The sequence below is a fragment of the Simochromis diagramma genome, unplaced genomic scaffold, assembly GCF_900408965.1.
Source record: "Simochromis diagramma unplaced genomic scaffold, fSimDia1.1 OVJJ01000816.1, whole genome shotgun sequence".
Taxonomy (NCBI): Eukaryota; Metazoa; Chordata; class Actinopteri; order Cichliformes; family Cichlidae; genus Simochromis; species Simochromis diagramma.
The window spans coordinates 6,767,644-6,781,869 of NW_024386908.1; the positions used below are offsets into that span (position 1 = coordinate 6,767,644).

At 42.7% G+C, this 14,226-nt stretch overlaps 1 protein-coding gene across 8 annotated transcripts in view; it reads right to left on the reverse strand.

The window, feature by feature from the left end:
• The window catches only part of prickle1b (prickle homolog 1b), a 75,638-nt gene that overhangs the window by 17,079 nt on the left and 44,333 nt on the right, over positions 1-14,226 (reverse strand). For 4 of the 8 annotated variants that reach the window (XM_040035159.1, XM_040035160.1, XM_040035163.1 and 1 more), the window contains exon 1: positions 9,023-9,268. The exons of 3 other annotated variants lie outside the window; for them this stretch is intronic. The gene's annotated coding sequence lies outside the window, so the exon portion shown is untranslated. Of the gene's footprint in view, positions 1-9,022; positions 9,269-12,392; positions 12,537-14,226 lie in introns of those variants that run through there. One more of the 8 variants, XM_040035167.1, reaches the window with a different exon arrangement.

Sequence of the window (14,226 nt, forward strand, 5' to 3'; positions counted from 1 at the left end):
TTTCTACATTCAGCCCTATTCACGCTGACAGACGCCTCACAGCAGCCTTTCACACCAGGAAATGGGATCTTTAGCCCTCGCTAACAAGGCCCACCAGCCCGACTCGCTGCTGCAAATCAGGTCTGTGGAAGTGTGGAGAAGCTTGGAGGTTTTTGCCACATCAGTGTTAATATTCCTTGACACTCCCCGGTTGAGTGTAATTTAAGTTTAAAGTCATAAAACCCTCTGTTGAGATTTGTTAACCACTCCAGGGTGTTACCTACACACCTCTGGGGCAACAGAGGGGGTAATAAAAGTGCTATAAAATGTAAGGGTTTGTCAGATGTCATTGGAGCTTTGGTAGGCATTGGGTTTGGAAGCTACACTTTTCTTGTCTTAGTCTTACTTTTACCAACTATAATTCAAAATTGGAAATTCTTCAAGTTCTTCAAGATGTTCTGATTTGGAGTATGGGAGTGTTGCTTGATATGTGACTCAAGCACATGTAGTTACCGACAGATTAAACTACTGTAAACTACAACACTGAAAGTTTGACACCGGCTTAAGAAAAGCAGTATACAATGTACACAGTGCTTTTCCTGTAGTTTTTACAGTTGCACTCAGCACATTTCAGATACATTTTAGCTGCCAAATCTAATGAAAATGTCCCAATTTTAGTCCCATTTAGGCCGCACAGGTGGGCTTTAGCTGTATAATAACAACCTTTTAAATGTGATGAGTCTGTCTTAAATAAGAGTACTTTTACACTCCATTGCAATGACGAACTAGAACATCAGTGAGAAACACAATGGAAAAATGGGAATACATCTGGAAGCCAAACATGTTGTCATCCTAGTGCTGCATGTGTGCGTGCACGCTGAAGAGAAGAGAGAGAAAAGAGTCTTGTGCCTCCCGTCCAGCTCTAATTTGATATTGTTAAGTGATGTATTCCTTCTTTAATAAAAGCCAGGCTAGAAGATATTTTAACCGAGGCTTTGAGAGGAGTGTGTGTGGGTTGGAATTTTTTTTTTTTTAAAAAGAAAAGAAAAAAAAAAAGAGGCAGATATGCAGATATTTATAACTATAACAGAACAGAGGTGAGTGAGTGACTGCTGGTGAAGATGAAAAATGTCAAGAACCACGTTATCTCGTACTTGTTAACAGGAGAAATGGGCTGCTGATTTGCTTCACTTGAATGGCTAAAAAAGCCGGGCCTTTCTGATTAGACTTCTACAAAATATTGTTAGAGGGAGATAAAAGCTGCTCTTTTGAGGGAAAAAGTCACAAAGTAACTGCTTTTAGCCCAGATACTGTACTTAAGGATGACAAACTACTACAGAAAAAGGACCCAACATATCTTGCTCTTGGAAACACAGAAATGAGAGTCCAACCATCCAGCTGCGTTGGCTCGAAGTAGGCTCTTTTATTATTTTTGCTGATCTCCTCTACGTTGACTTAAGTCAGCATTGTTATTGCTGTTACAAAAAGTCCCTGTCTCTTGCTGCAAGTATCCATTTGACTGATTTACAGTGTGTCACATGTTTCAGCCAAAGGAAACAGATAAATCAGGGCTTTTAATGAGCTATGCCACTCAAAGTGAGATGCAAGTATTTCCTAATGAAAATAAAATTAAAAATAACAAGAAGGAGGGAGATGTAAATGTAAAAACAGTCACATCTGATGACACATCCTGCAAGACAACCTACGGAGTTGCATCACATTTACTATGGGAAAGCTGTTGGCGTGTGCATGCGTGTGTGTCTGTGTGTCTGTGTGTGCACAAGTCCCCCATCAAGTCAGTATAAGAGATAGATGTGGGCCAGGGTTTGGGGTTGTGTACACAGAGGCTTAATGACAGGACCCTGAAGGGATGGCACATCAGTCAAGCAGAACAGACCAACACACACACACACACAAACGCACACACATAAACCGGCTGTGTGTTATAATGCCGGCACCCTCGCTTTCCCATAATTTAGCGGTGGAAACACAAGAGCTGGGAAAGACGGGTCTGACCAAGTTTGCAGCCCCGGGCACTTTGTCACACTCGGCCTGCAGTCTGGCCTGCACGGGCTGGCACAGTTCTCAAAGCTGCTTGTAGTTGGGAGAAGGGTGTGTATGTGAAACCATACAGCAGAGCTTTTAGTTTCACTGCGCATTCCAAAGCCCCATTTATGCAGATTTCTACTAGAGATTTTGAAAGGAGACTGATAAAAGAACAGCTGAGCGACGGCAACTTGACCCGGCACGGCAACGCAAACATTCTGACGGCAAGTTTGGGTTGCAGGGGGGTGACAGATATCGAGGCTGTGTGCTATATGAAAGTGGCTTTGAGCTGTGTGCTTCAATAAAGTCGCTATCACAGGGAAAGTGGCGTGACTGGTCATTTTGTAAGGTTGTTTATCTCTCCTTCTACTACCCAGCAACTGCAGTTGAATTTGGACAGGCAGACCATGTTGGCATTCCACACTGACCCTCGAGTAGTGGGCCTGAGGTTCATGGGTAAACAGACGCACTGTTTGGTGGGCTTTGGAGCCTGTCTCACCCTCTCCCTGTCTGCTTCTCTCTTTAAACCCCCCCGCCCCTCGTCTTTCTTCTCAGCCGGGCATATCCTCAGTTGGCCTCTCTGTTAATTCAGACCTACCTGACAGTTCTGACTAAAACCTTCTGGGTTTACTATCAGTCCCGCTCAGCAATGGGCTTTGCTCTCTAAACACACAACGAAAACTAATCTGCAACAGATGGGAGACGAACTGGGAAGGAAGTAGCATAAAAGGATATAGAGCATATTTGTACCCCTCTGAACCAAACGATAGGGTTTCAGCGAACTTCCAGGCAAAGCCCGAGGAGGGTTGTAATGATGTGCACAGCGGTGGCTCCCAGGAGCTTAACAGCACGTATTACTTGGGGATATGAGGTGTCCATCCACAACCAGATGTCTGAAAGGCCCCGAGGGTGGAAAGGGTGGGGGGGGTAGTCCTGGGGGTTTCCTCTACAACACTCCAAAAGATGCATGTAAAGTCTCAAATAATTAAAAACAAATGCAAAACACACAAATGCAACGATACATAGCCGTATGCACACACAAACAGGGCCCCACATGTTGTTTTCCACGGTTGGTTGATTTGAGATAATGAACCCCTCTTTTTCTCCCCCCTCAGTTTACTGTCTGGTTTTGGAGGTCATTCGTGTAAACACAAGAGACATTTATTTACCACCTCATTAATGCAAGTGGTAATTTAACCCCATTTTCACAGGCAGAAAAAAAAAGGAACAGATGGATCTCACAACACAGAAATGCAGACAAATCACTGTTTGGATTTGTTTTGTGAAGAGCACTTGGAAAACCCCCAAAGCTTTCATCAGCTAACCTCTCTGGATGAAAATCTGGTACATTCTCCGTGTCTTGGAGGAGAAATTGTCCCGGCAGAAGGATACACCACAGCTTGATTGCTTGCCACAGAACACAAAGGCAGCTAGGGGCTTATTATGTAAGATGGGAAAGTCATTTAAGATGAAGCTGCGTTCCTATGCAACTTTGAATGGTAATGAATGTACATTGGCCTCTTTTTCTCCCCACTTGAGAGCAGCAGAGAGAGGATGCAACACCTCCAGGTCTCCAAAACAAAATCGGAAGGGCTATAATGTTAAACACCAAATCAGGAGGCCACTAATGATGCCTATGTCCATCTCCATATACAGCTTGCTGTGAACAGAAGTGAAGTGATTGTCAAAAACATTAATTAGAGATGTTTTGAACATTTAATACTGAAAGTTGTGACTCTACAAGTCCTCAAGCAAAAGCAGCATCCACAGCTTTTTGGTAAATTTGGTGATAGTCCTGTAATTTTCCCCACCCTCATTTATATCGCATTTATCACAACAGGCCATTTCCTGAGTCTGGGTGGCATCAGATTGGATGGAGCCATTTCCCCTCTGAATGAATTAGAGGGCCGCTGGTCCTCTGGGATCATGTCAGGCAACATGGAGATGCAGCGACAGATAGGGTATGTCCCCACAGACTTCTGCAGAGACAGGCGACCACCCAATGTAATGATAACTAAATGTTTCATCATATAAATCACAAGAAATTTGCCAGCTCGTGTTTTTCGCAACGCATTAAACCATCTCGTTTGGTACATCTGCTCCTGTTTTGTGAAGCTGGCTGACAGTGATTAGTTCGTGGGCCTGGAAGAGTCGCAACGTGAAAGAGAGGTGAAATGCTAAAGAGAGCGACGCAAGGGAAGAGAGAAAGACGAAAATTCTCTGAAGGCAGGGGAAAGGAGCAGGCTGTCCCTGATTAGGTCTGAGTTGAGACATTCAACTCGGTCTAAGCCTCGGGAACACAATGTCAAACACATGAGACCAATTTGGGGAAAGAGGGGCTGAAGCTGAGCCATGTTTGCTGATGCACGCTCTGAAACAGCAAGCCCAGATTCACAAATAAGATTTCCTGAACTCTGACCTGAAACCATGTAACTGTTATGTTTCTGACATAGCTCTCTCCTTTAAATAACACTCTTTTCTGGCAAATGTTCCTAAATAACGGCTTTGTGTATCCAACACCCAAAACAGAGAGCGGGAGTCGCCAGTTTGGCTTGGATGCACAGCGTGTTAACTCGGTTTCTAAAAAACTAACTTTAATATTATTCATAGGATGATCTCAGTCTCTTTTTTTTTTGTTACTGAGGCAAAAACATGAAGCCACAAAACATCAAACTGTGAAACATGATCACCAAAATTGGAAGAGGTTTTCCCATCATAACAGCAACGCTACGTGATTGATGTCGCCCTCAACAACCAACAAGAGCCCAGAATCTAAGGAAGAGACCTTTTTATGTTTTTCCCAATCAAAAACAAAACTGAAAGCTATCATTTGTGTTCTGCCTCAGGGTGGTCATTTCAATGGGGAATAATTACGTGGTTTTTGCAGCGAAATCTCGTCTTCCTATACGAGACTCTCCTTCTATCTATACTGTTTACCTCTCACTTGGGCTTTAAAGCCTTTCAATTATTATCATCTAATAATCATCACCTTTAATGTCTTGCTAACTGCCGAGGCTGGCGACTGGCAGTGTCTGGGCAGGTGTGTGTGTGTGGCTTTAATCATCATCAAATAGAGCTGTGTGTATAGGTAATTAACTTGGTGCCAAATTGACTCTCACTCACAGGCACGAGTCGGGAACTCTAAACACACCTCAGCTTTGCGTCACTTAGCAAGCGCTGCAGGCAACTTCATTTCAGCTCCGCTGCATGTTTTGACACAGAGTTGAGCTCAGTTCCCTCTCCGAGTCCATTACTCAGCGTCTGATATTCCTCTAAACCCCGAATTACTTTTCCTCTCCACAAGCTGACCATAATACAAGGCTTGTGGAGCCAATGCGGCCTGCAGGGTTTGGTCTGAAACCACTTAACGAGCACAAGGATCACGATTAGTGTTTGTAGATCGAGGATTGCTGTCTCAGCCCCCACATGAACATGAATGACCTGACCGATGCCGGTGCCTGACAGGCATTTCAATCACATGTACTTAAAAAACAAAAAACAAAACAAATAATGGTTAATTTAACAATCTGCTAGTCTCTGGACTAACCTTCAGTATCCAAAACGTCAGGAAAATGCGCAGAAAATCTTATTTCTGTTGCTCGCATAGCTTTGAAACATTCAAGAAAACGTCTGTTCTTCATTGTTCCCTGTGCTGTTGCTCCAGCTCAGTAATTGGACCTTCACTGTTTGGCCCTCTGCACACAACTACAGGGGATAGCTGCTTGGCAAGCATATGTGTGTATACACGTGTGTGTGTGTTTGTGTGTCTTTGTGTGTCTGTTTTCTGAGGTTTGGAATGATTTACACAACCCCACACTCGATTAATTCCAGTATGACAGAACAAACTTGCCTGTGTGTACGCATGTTGGTCTTAGGCTGAGCGAGGTGCACAGACTGAACAGTGTTGCCTTACTAATAGGTCGCTCAGTTTTTTTTTTTTTCTGTCTCTCGCACTCTTATGAACACACATATACAAACACACACGCCGTTCACATTTGTGCTTATGTTTCTTATTAGGTTCCATTTATTTAATCTTATGCCAATCTTTCCTCCAAGTTAAACACTGGGACACAAGAAGGGTGTAAAGTCTGCGCAACCCCCTCGAAGATGTTAGCCCAGTAGCAAACCATCCTAGTATACACTATTATGCTTAGAAAATTATGGATTTTAAATGGGATGCCCTTCTCTAAAAGTTACCTAATGACCATGAAAGAGGTTTTCTTATAACTTTTTAGACTGAATTTTTTAAGTTCCAAAAAAAAAAAAAAAAAGTGTGAAAAACAGCACATCCTGAGCTCTTCATGCAGCTTTACTGCTGTGATCAGTTGAGGTGTTTAAGCCAGTGGCTCTAAATCCAGAACACCCTTGTCGCTGAGTAGGAAAGGTTTTCCAGGACAGTGTCCAACAATATCAAAACAATCTCCAGGCTGGATTTCCTCTCTGGCACTCAAACCCCACTGAAGAATGAGAATCTGGGTTGCATGTGAGAAGAAAATGAAGAAGTGTAGGACGAAGTTTTCTGTTTCTAATCAAGAGACACCGCTCTGAAAAATGAATCTGTCAAGCTAGAGGCTGTCCACAAACAACAAGCTGCCGAGGCTTTCGTGAAAGCGGAACAAACAAGAAGTCGAGGATTCATTCATAATCTAATCCGCCTCTCCTGCCAAAGCGAGACATGGATTTTTACTGCATGGAGTCATTCTTGTCTTTGAATAAAGCCTAAAAGGTCATCTCCTTTGCATCTGCTTCATAACCTGCCATCTGATTCACATCCTCCTCAGCTAGAAGGCTTCCTTACTCCCCTCATTGTGATATGTTAAAACAAAATGAACCTTTTAGCCCCATTTTTGTTTTGGCAAAAGAATTCCATTAAACCTCCCCGTTAAAGGCACAAACTCCTCTAAATGCTGATTTGTTCCTTTCCCCCCCTTGCTCTTTGTTTATCCTCATTGCATAAAAAAAACAGAAAAAAAAAAAAACCCAACAGCTCTCTGCATCACTAAAAATGATCATCTCTTACTACCTGAGCTACCTGAACTGATAAAGTGAACATCAGATGATAACAGCTGATGTCAGTGCCAGCCCACATCAGCTGATAGCTCAGTTGAAACATATCCAAATGGAAAGTAGGGCAAGCTAATGAAGCTGCTTCAATCTACCTGCATACAGCTGTTGCTGCTTCTGCAAGCCGCTTTACAACCCACCTTTTGCGACTTAGCCACATGTTGTCACTGATACTTGAGCTTTTTTTCTTCAGTGAGTGTCTTGCTGCTGCTCTTAAGGACAGAAGATACCACCAATAAAATTACTGCAGCTGGTAATTGTCTTCTGAGGTCTGACATTAGTTTAAAATTGTAAAAACACAACTTGTAAAAATGAGGATTAATCTTTTAATGGTTTCTCATGTTTCATACTACGTCTTTGCTGGGCGACAGCCAAAAGTGCAAGTCATGGTTGCAGCAAACTTGTAAAAGATCAAATTAAATGTTGGTACATTTTACAACCATTAAACACAAGTCATGCTCCCTACCTCCAACTGCATATTCAGAAGATTAGTGAAAAGAGGATTTCAAAAGCTATTCTTTTGAACAAACGCATGACAAACCACAGTGTTCAGCATCTATATGAAGGAATCAGTGTCATGTCCCGCAGCCCGCTGAAGTCAAGCCAAAACATACCGATCATTTCAGCTACTGCCTGACTCGACTCTCCCATGTGGTCCAAATGGCTGACCAATTAACAGCAGCTTAACTCCTGAGTCCAAACAGCTATCTCTCTTTCTCACACACACACACACACACACACACACACACACACACACCCGCATGAACACATAAGCAGAAAAGCGGATGCACACAAGCATACTAAGTAATGGACATGCTGATCCACAAGCACTTAGACCCAGTACCACACACAGACAAGGACACACACACACACACACACACACACACACACACGTACTCATTAACAAAGGCTTAGCATAGCAGCGCGTATACCCCCAGCAAAGTGGCGCACAGTGTGCCTGACTGGCCTCCCACAGAGGGGGAATACACCTCAGTCACCTGATCCTCGGTTGCTCTGATCCTGGATCAACTAACTTTGGGGGCAGTTAACAAGAAGGCTTTATGGGCCGGAGAGCATTTCTGGTAGTAATTCAGACTCTTAAATATCCCATTTAAGAGTCTGAATTTAGACTACAGTGTAGATATGTCATTACTCTACTTTACAAGATTTCTCATATGCAAAAACCAGAATTAAACCCACAAGTCTACTGCTCTCACTGCAGCATCTTAGCAATCTCTCTCACCACTAGGTGCCACCACTGGCTTTATTACCTTAACACGTCACTGTAAGACTTACAGTCGCGGTTTTAACTATATTTTATGCACTCTGAGTTAAAAGTCTTAAGCCAAGGGAGAGTAAACATGTTCATCTTGTAACAAATTGACTCCATTGAAAGGGCTGATTAAAGTCTGATGTGGGGCTGAGTATGAAAGAAATGCCTGACTTTGTCAATTGTTTAGCGCGGTTGGAGTGATGTGGCTTCACTCTGTCGTGTGTGTGGATTTTGGGCTGCGGTGTGTCACAACAGATGTACTTCAGAGGAGATTTGGGAACTTGCAAAGAGAGGGAAAAGGAGCAGTCAGATCGAGAGAGAAAGCGATGGAGCCCACCTGAGTGACAAGAGGCAGCCATACATCTGGAAACCAAAATGAAAACCAGCGCGTCTTTACGCGTGCACATTTTCCAAGTTAAAATCCCCCACCCTGGTTCACAGATTCCCCCACATTTTTTTTTCTCTTTTGGGGAAAAAATGCCACAGTGCTTCAACGAAGTCGTTTCTTTTTGTTCTCGCCTGTTTGGCCATGAAGTAAACTGAGAGACAGGTAATCTCACTTGGTTCTTGTTGACGCAGAAACCATGACTTCACAGTACTATCGAGAACGCGCACATCACAGTTTACAGAACAAAATGAATTACCGGGTCAAACACTCACCTTTAAAGGAGCAGCAACTCGATGCGGGGCAGCCTGAATATTCCTTTTATCAAAATATAATCACGACTGTGGAGGCATTCGTGCTGGCCGCAAACCGCAAACGCACAACTCCGTCCCGTTCCGCGTCCCGGATCAGCTCAGTGATGATGTTTTCGGTGCATGACCGTGAGTACAGAGAGAGATAATCAGAAGCAGTCTCCCCAGGGCTGAGCGCTGCGCAGCTCTGGCATCAAGTTAAGAGCGTCCAGCAATGACATTAACGCTGCACTGCGCCTATTGGCTGGGCTGCCCACCCCCTATTCCTCTCCCTCCCTCCTCCATACAGAAACGCACACACGCCCCCTCCCTCTGCTAGAAAGTATACTGTATACCTCCAAGCTATGAGTTTATGGGTATGTTTAGGAAATTAAAAAAGATCACTATTATCTCATACAATGAATGTGGAAAGCGCCATAAAGGATGAGAAGGCACACCACAAACTCACAAGTGATTACCATACAAACAGCCTTTGAGGAACTGAGCAGCAACTGTGCGGTAAAATGCTCTTGCGTTCACCTCTTCTTCATAATTTATGACTTTTACAAGAATATTTGATAGAACAGACTCCCACACCGACCCAACCCCAGTTTCCTTTCCTGTCTGTGGCGTGTATGGCATAGTATATCACAAGCTCCATGCAGGAAAGCAGTAGCCTCATGAAACTCAAAACTGACCGTCTGCAGTGATGTGTGAAAGTGTTAGGCACTGCGCAGCCCAGAATGAAAGCATGTATGTTCAGAAGCTCAGTGATCCAAACTAACTTCTTCTAAATGCAGACTAAACCAATATTCGTCCACTTTGATTAATATAAGATTACACACATTTAAAAACATCTTTTATACATGATGTCATTTTTTGTAACCCACCACAGTCCCACACTTTTTGCTGAATCAGAGGTTCCCTGTTATAGTTCACTTCAGTTTTACTCACAATTAATCAATTACCTCATATATTTGTTCTTAATTCAAAAACCCCTCTTAAATTTTTTATCTTTTTTATTACTGTTTTTTCTGTATTTATACCTGTATTTGCTATCATGATTTTTCTCAGACTTCTTTCTACTGCTCATCACATGTTTACCCAAGCAATCGTCTTTCTTCCTGTATACTTTGGGTCACCTTCTAATGTTTTAAAAGGGGCTATATAATAATAGATAAAAGTGACTTGACTTGACAAGAGGTTTTATCTCCATCAACACCTTACTGATGTTCACACCTCAGTGCTCAGCATCCCACTGGTTAATTTATGAGGTTTTGCTTAGATGGAAGTATGTAGGTGTATGATAAAAGAGCAAGGCAGCACTAAATGTTCTAGATAAAGAACTGTGCTCCGCTGTCCCGGCTGTAACAGTTAGAATCCGCACTGACACAACTTTATCAAGTCACTTCTTTGGAACCTAGGGAAACACAAAAGCTTTGAATTGTAAGACACAGAAACACAAAATGATTCTGTATATGTTTAGAACATGTTCTTATGTTAGACACTAAACACAGTGGGGGAAATAATTATTTGATCCGCTGCTGAATTTGTAAGTTTGCTCACTTACAAAAAGATGAACAGTCTGTTAAAAAAAAAAACTTATATGGCTGTGTCCACATGTGGCACACAGATCACAATCAATCATTAAATCAATTACAGATACTCTTGATCTTAACTCATTATGTGTATAAAGCAAAACTGTCCATAAATCAATTTCTTCCATTCTAACCTCTCCACCACCATGGGAAAGATCAAAGAGCTGTCAAAAAAAGTCAGAGACAAGATTGTGGACCTGCACAAGGCCAGAAAGAGCTACAAGACCATCAGCTTGGTGAGAAGGTGACAACTGGTGGTGTGATGATTCAGAAATGGAAGAAGTCAAGCATGGAGTTGGAAACCTTAGGATTTGGCTGCTTTTCTGCTAAGGGTATAAAACGTATACACGTTTAAATTGAGGGGCCAATGGATGGGTTCATGTACCATTAACTCTTGGACAAAATGGGTCGTGGATGGGTCTTCCAGCATGACCATGATGATGAAGGAGCACATAAAGGTCATGGAGTAGCCTAATGAGTCTCCATACGTCAGTCCTATAGAATATCTGTGAAAGTTGCCAAAGGGCAGCCACAAAACCTAAAGGATTTAGAGTTTAAATAAAGAGGAATGGCCCAAATCCTTCCTGAGATGTGTGCAAACCTAGTGACTAACTGCAAGAAACTATTCAATTCATACAAAAACACAATATGTTTTTTCTGGATTTTTGGTTGATATTCTGTCATTGCCCATTAAGATAAAACTAGCATAAAATTTAGAGGCTTTTTATTTCTTTGTAAGTGAGCAAACCTACAAACTCAACAGGTGATTAAATGATTATTTCCCCCACAGTATATCCAAGCATCCATTTTCTTTTGCTTATTCAATTCAGGGACAGCTGGAGCCTATCCCAGTTGTCACAGGGCCAGGTACACTGTGGTCAGGTTGCCAATCTGTTGCAGGACTTTAGATATATTTATATAATTACTATACTATAATCAACTGCGGCAGGATGCCGTTGCATCACAGCAAGAATCACCTGGTCATCGCCTGGTCATTTGGAATCTTTCTGTGTGGCATTTGCATGTTTTTTCTATGCCTTTGGGTTTCTTGTGGGTGCTCCCACAATCCAAACAAATGCATATTAGGTTAATTGGCCATTCTAAATTAATCATAGGTGTGAATGTGTTAGCCCAAGATGGCCCAGTGACCTGCCCAGGGTTTACACTCCCCCACGATGTGTAAAACTGGTGCTATAGTTTAAACAAAAATGCCTACTGGCAAGTCAGAAATCACCATATGTGCCTTTTGATATAATTTTTTTGCTTCATGGTTTACAAAAACTGTCTTAGACACAGGAATGGATTAACGTCAAGAAATAATTTGTTGAGCTGTGTGGTTGGATTGAATTTAGTCCACTGCCGTGGCGTCGGGGGAGAGAGGATAGCTGTTTGAATGTCGGTGAAGTTGGCAGTGTGACAGGCAGAGCGGGTCAAACAGTATGGCTTATTGTCCCTGCCAGCCAGTAAGTCAGCCCACACAGAGAGGGACCCATGGACGCCCTTGTTCACCCTGCTGGCTGCTGCTCTGACACTGACAGCTTGATTTACAACTTATATTCACATTTCATATTTTTGACTTTGAGACTTATAATGAGCTCAGCTATGGAGAAAGTCTGAATTCACAGATCGCCACTGATGAAAATGGGCCCTGGCAACAGTTTTACTTTGTTTCTGCCAAGAATGATGCACCAGAAGTGAAGTGAGGCAGAAACAACTTTTTTGCCTAAATGACTGAGCACAAATGGAGCTTTACCCACCTCAACTTTTAATGTGGAAATCTGATCATTTAGTGCGTCCTGATTGCTCTCTTTGCCACCTGTTCTGTTCACCTCAATGCAGCATAGAGCCGGCCTCTGTGCTTTGGCTTGGCTCTTTGTGCTCGCACTCAGACATCTGTAACATTAGGCCTGTTTACAGGAGACACAGAAAGAGGGAGAGGGGGTATAAAAGGTAAGCCTATAGGCCTACACATGCAGCCAGAGAGGAAGCGAGGATCAGCGCAGTGGGGAGAGCACAAAAGGCACAGTAAATCCTGCCCCCCGTCACCTTGTGGTGCGCGGAAATACAGCAGAGTGGATGAAAGTGTCAGAGTCAGGCACAGCATGTTTAACATCTCTGATCCCATCTTTTCACTCCCTCCATTCTCCTATTCTTCTGGTTTCTCCATGGAACGCTGCATTAAAAACAGTCCACACTGATGTGGGACTGCGCACTTTGTGATGGTAGCTTGAGTGTCACAACCAGTGAGCGAATAACAAACTGCTGCACAGAGGAGTTATCTTCCTATCAGCAGATCTGGTTTTCAGAGAGAGTAAAAGTACATCTGATATGAACCCCATCAGGCTTATCTGTGATGCAGCGCTGTATTTATCATATTAGCAGGACTGGGGAAACTCGATGGTTTTGCTTCACTGCATTTAAATAGGGAGACTAGTATATATGTGTGAAAGTAGCAAAGCTAAAACTTCAACTGGCCTGAAACATGAGCTCTGGTCATTAAAACAATGGAAATCTACACTCCGTGTCCTTAATGTGACTAACGAATTTCCGCATTTATGTGACATTTAACCCTGTGAAACTGTGTCAGAAAGATGAGCCACTTTGTGCCTGGGTCAAGCCTGGAAACCTACAAACACCAACTAGTCCTCCTGTAAAACCAGATATTTGGCTTTGAAAACATTGGGTATTAGAATTGTTCATGTAGCTGGCAAAATAAGCAAAATATACATAAAAAAGAAAACAATATCTTTTCCTGATCACAGCTATTGGCTACTTCTTTCTTTGATCTTGTACAACCCAGTTCCAAAAGGACCTTTCTGAGAATGAGGAAAGTGGCCTAAAGGGGAATTGTCAATCAAGCCGTGGGAATCAAGTATGCATTTCGTAACGCTTCAACTATCCCCAGAATAAGTGCACAGAAATGACCTCTGAATCATCCTCCACCTTTGCTGTTCAGAGTGACTAAAAAAACCCTCAAGGCAGAGTCAGTTTTCTTCTTAACTGAAAAGGAAACGGATATCTGCTTTAACACAATAGATTTAACAGTACATACGTGCAGGTCTAGTCAGTTACTGTCACTCAGGTTTATCTCCGTGTAACCATGTTTTCTTTCCACCTCTGTCATTTGCCTATCTGCCTGTGTTATCTCTGTCTTTACCACGGGCGCTCAGCGGGGAGTGGGGAGCTCTGTTGTCACTGTGCTGTCATCAGGTCCTGCTCTTCACTCAAGTCAGAGAAGGTTCAGTAACTGGCCTTTCCTGTTTAAGTAACGGTGAAATCTAATTTAGGCAACACAGCTCAATCGTAGCTCATGAAAGCACAAAGACAAGAATAAAAACATTTTGTATTTTCAGATGAGCAAAGCCTCTAACTAATGGCAACCAGCATCCAGTCACATTCAAGTGCAATTCATGTACACATTACTCCGATGAAACCTCCTCTACACTGTTAATGTGACAACAATGCTCGGGCCCATGGTGCATTCCATTTGAGAATGGGAATTTCTGAGTTCTCAGTCTGAATTTTCAAGTCAGATTTTCAACTCATGGCTCAATTTTACTTGGCACATGGGTCTCTTTGGTGATGCTTTTG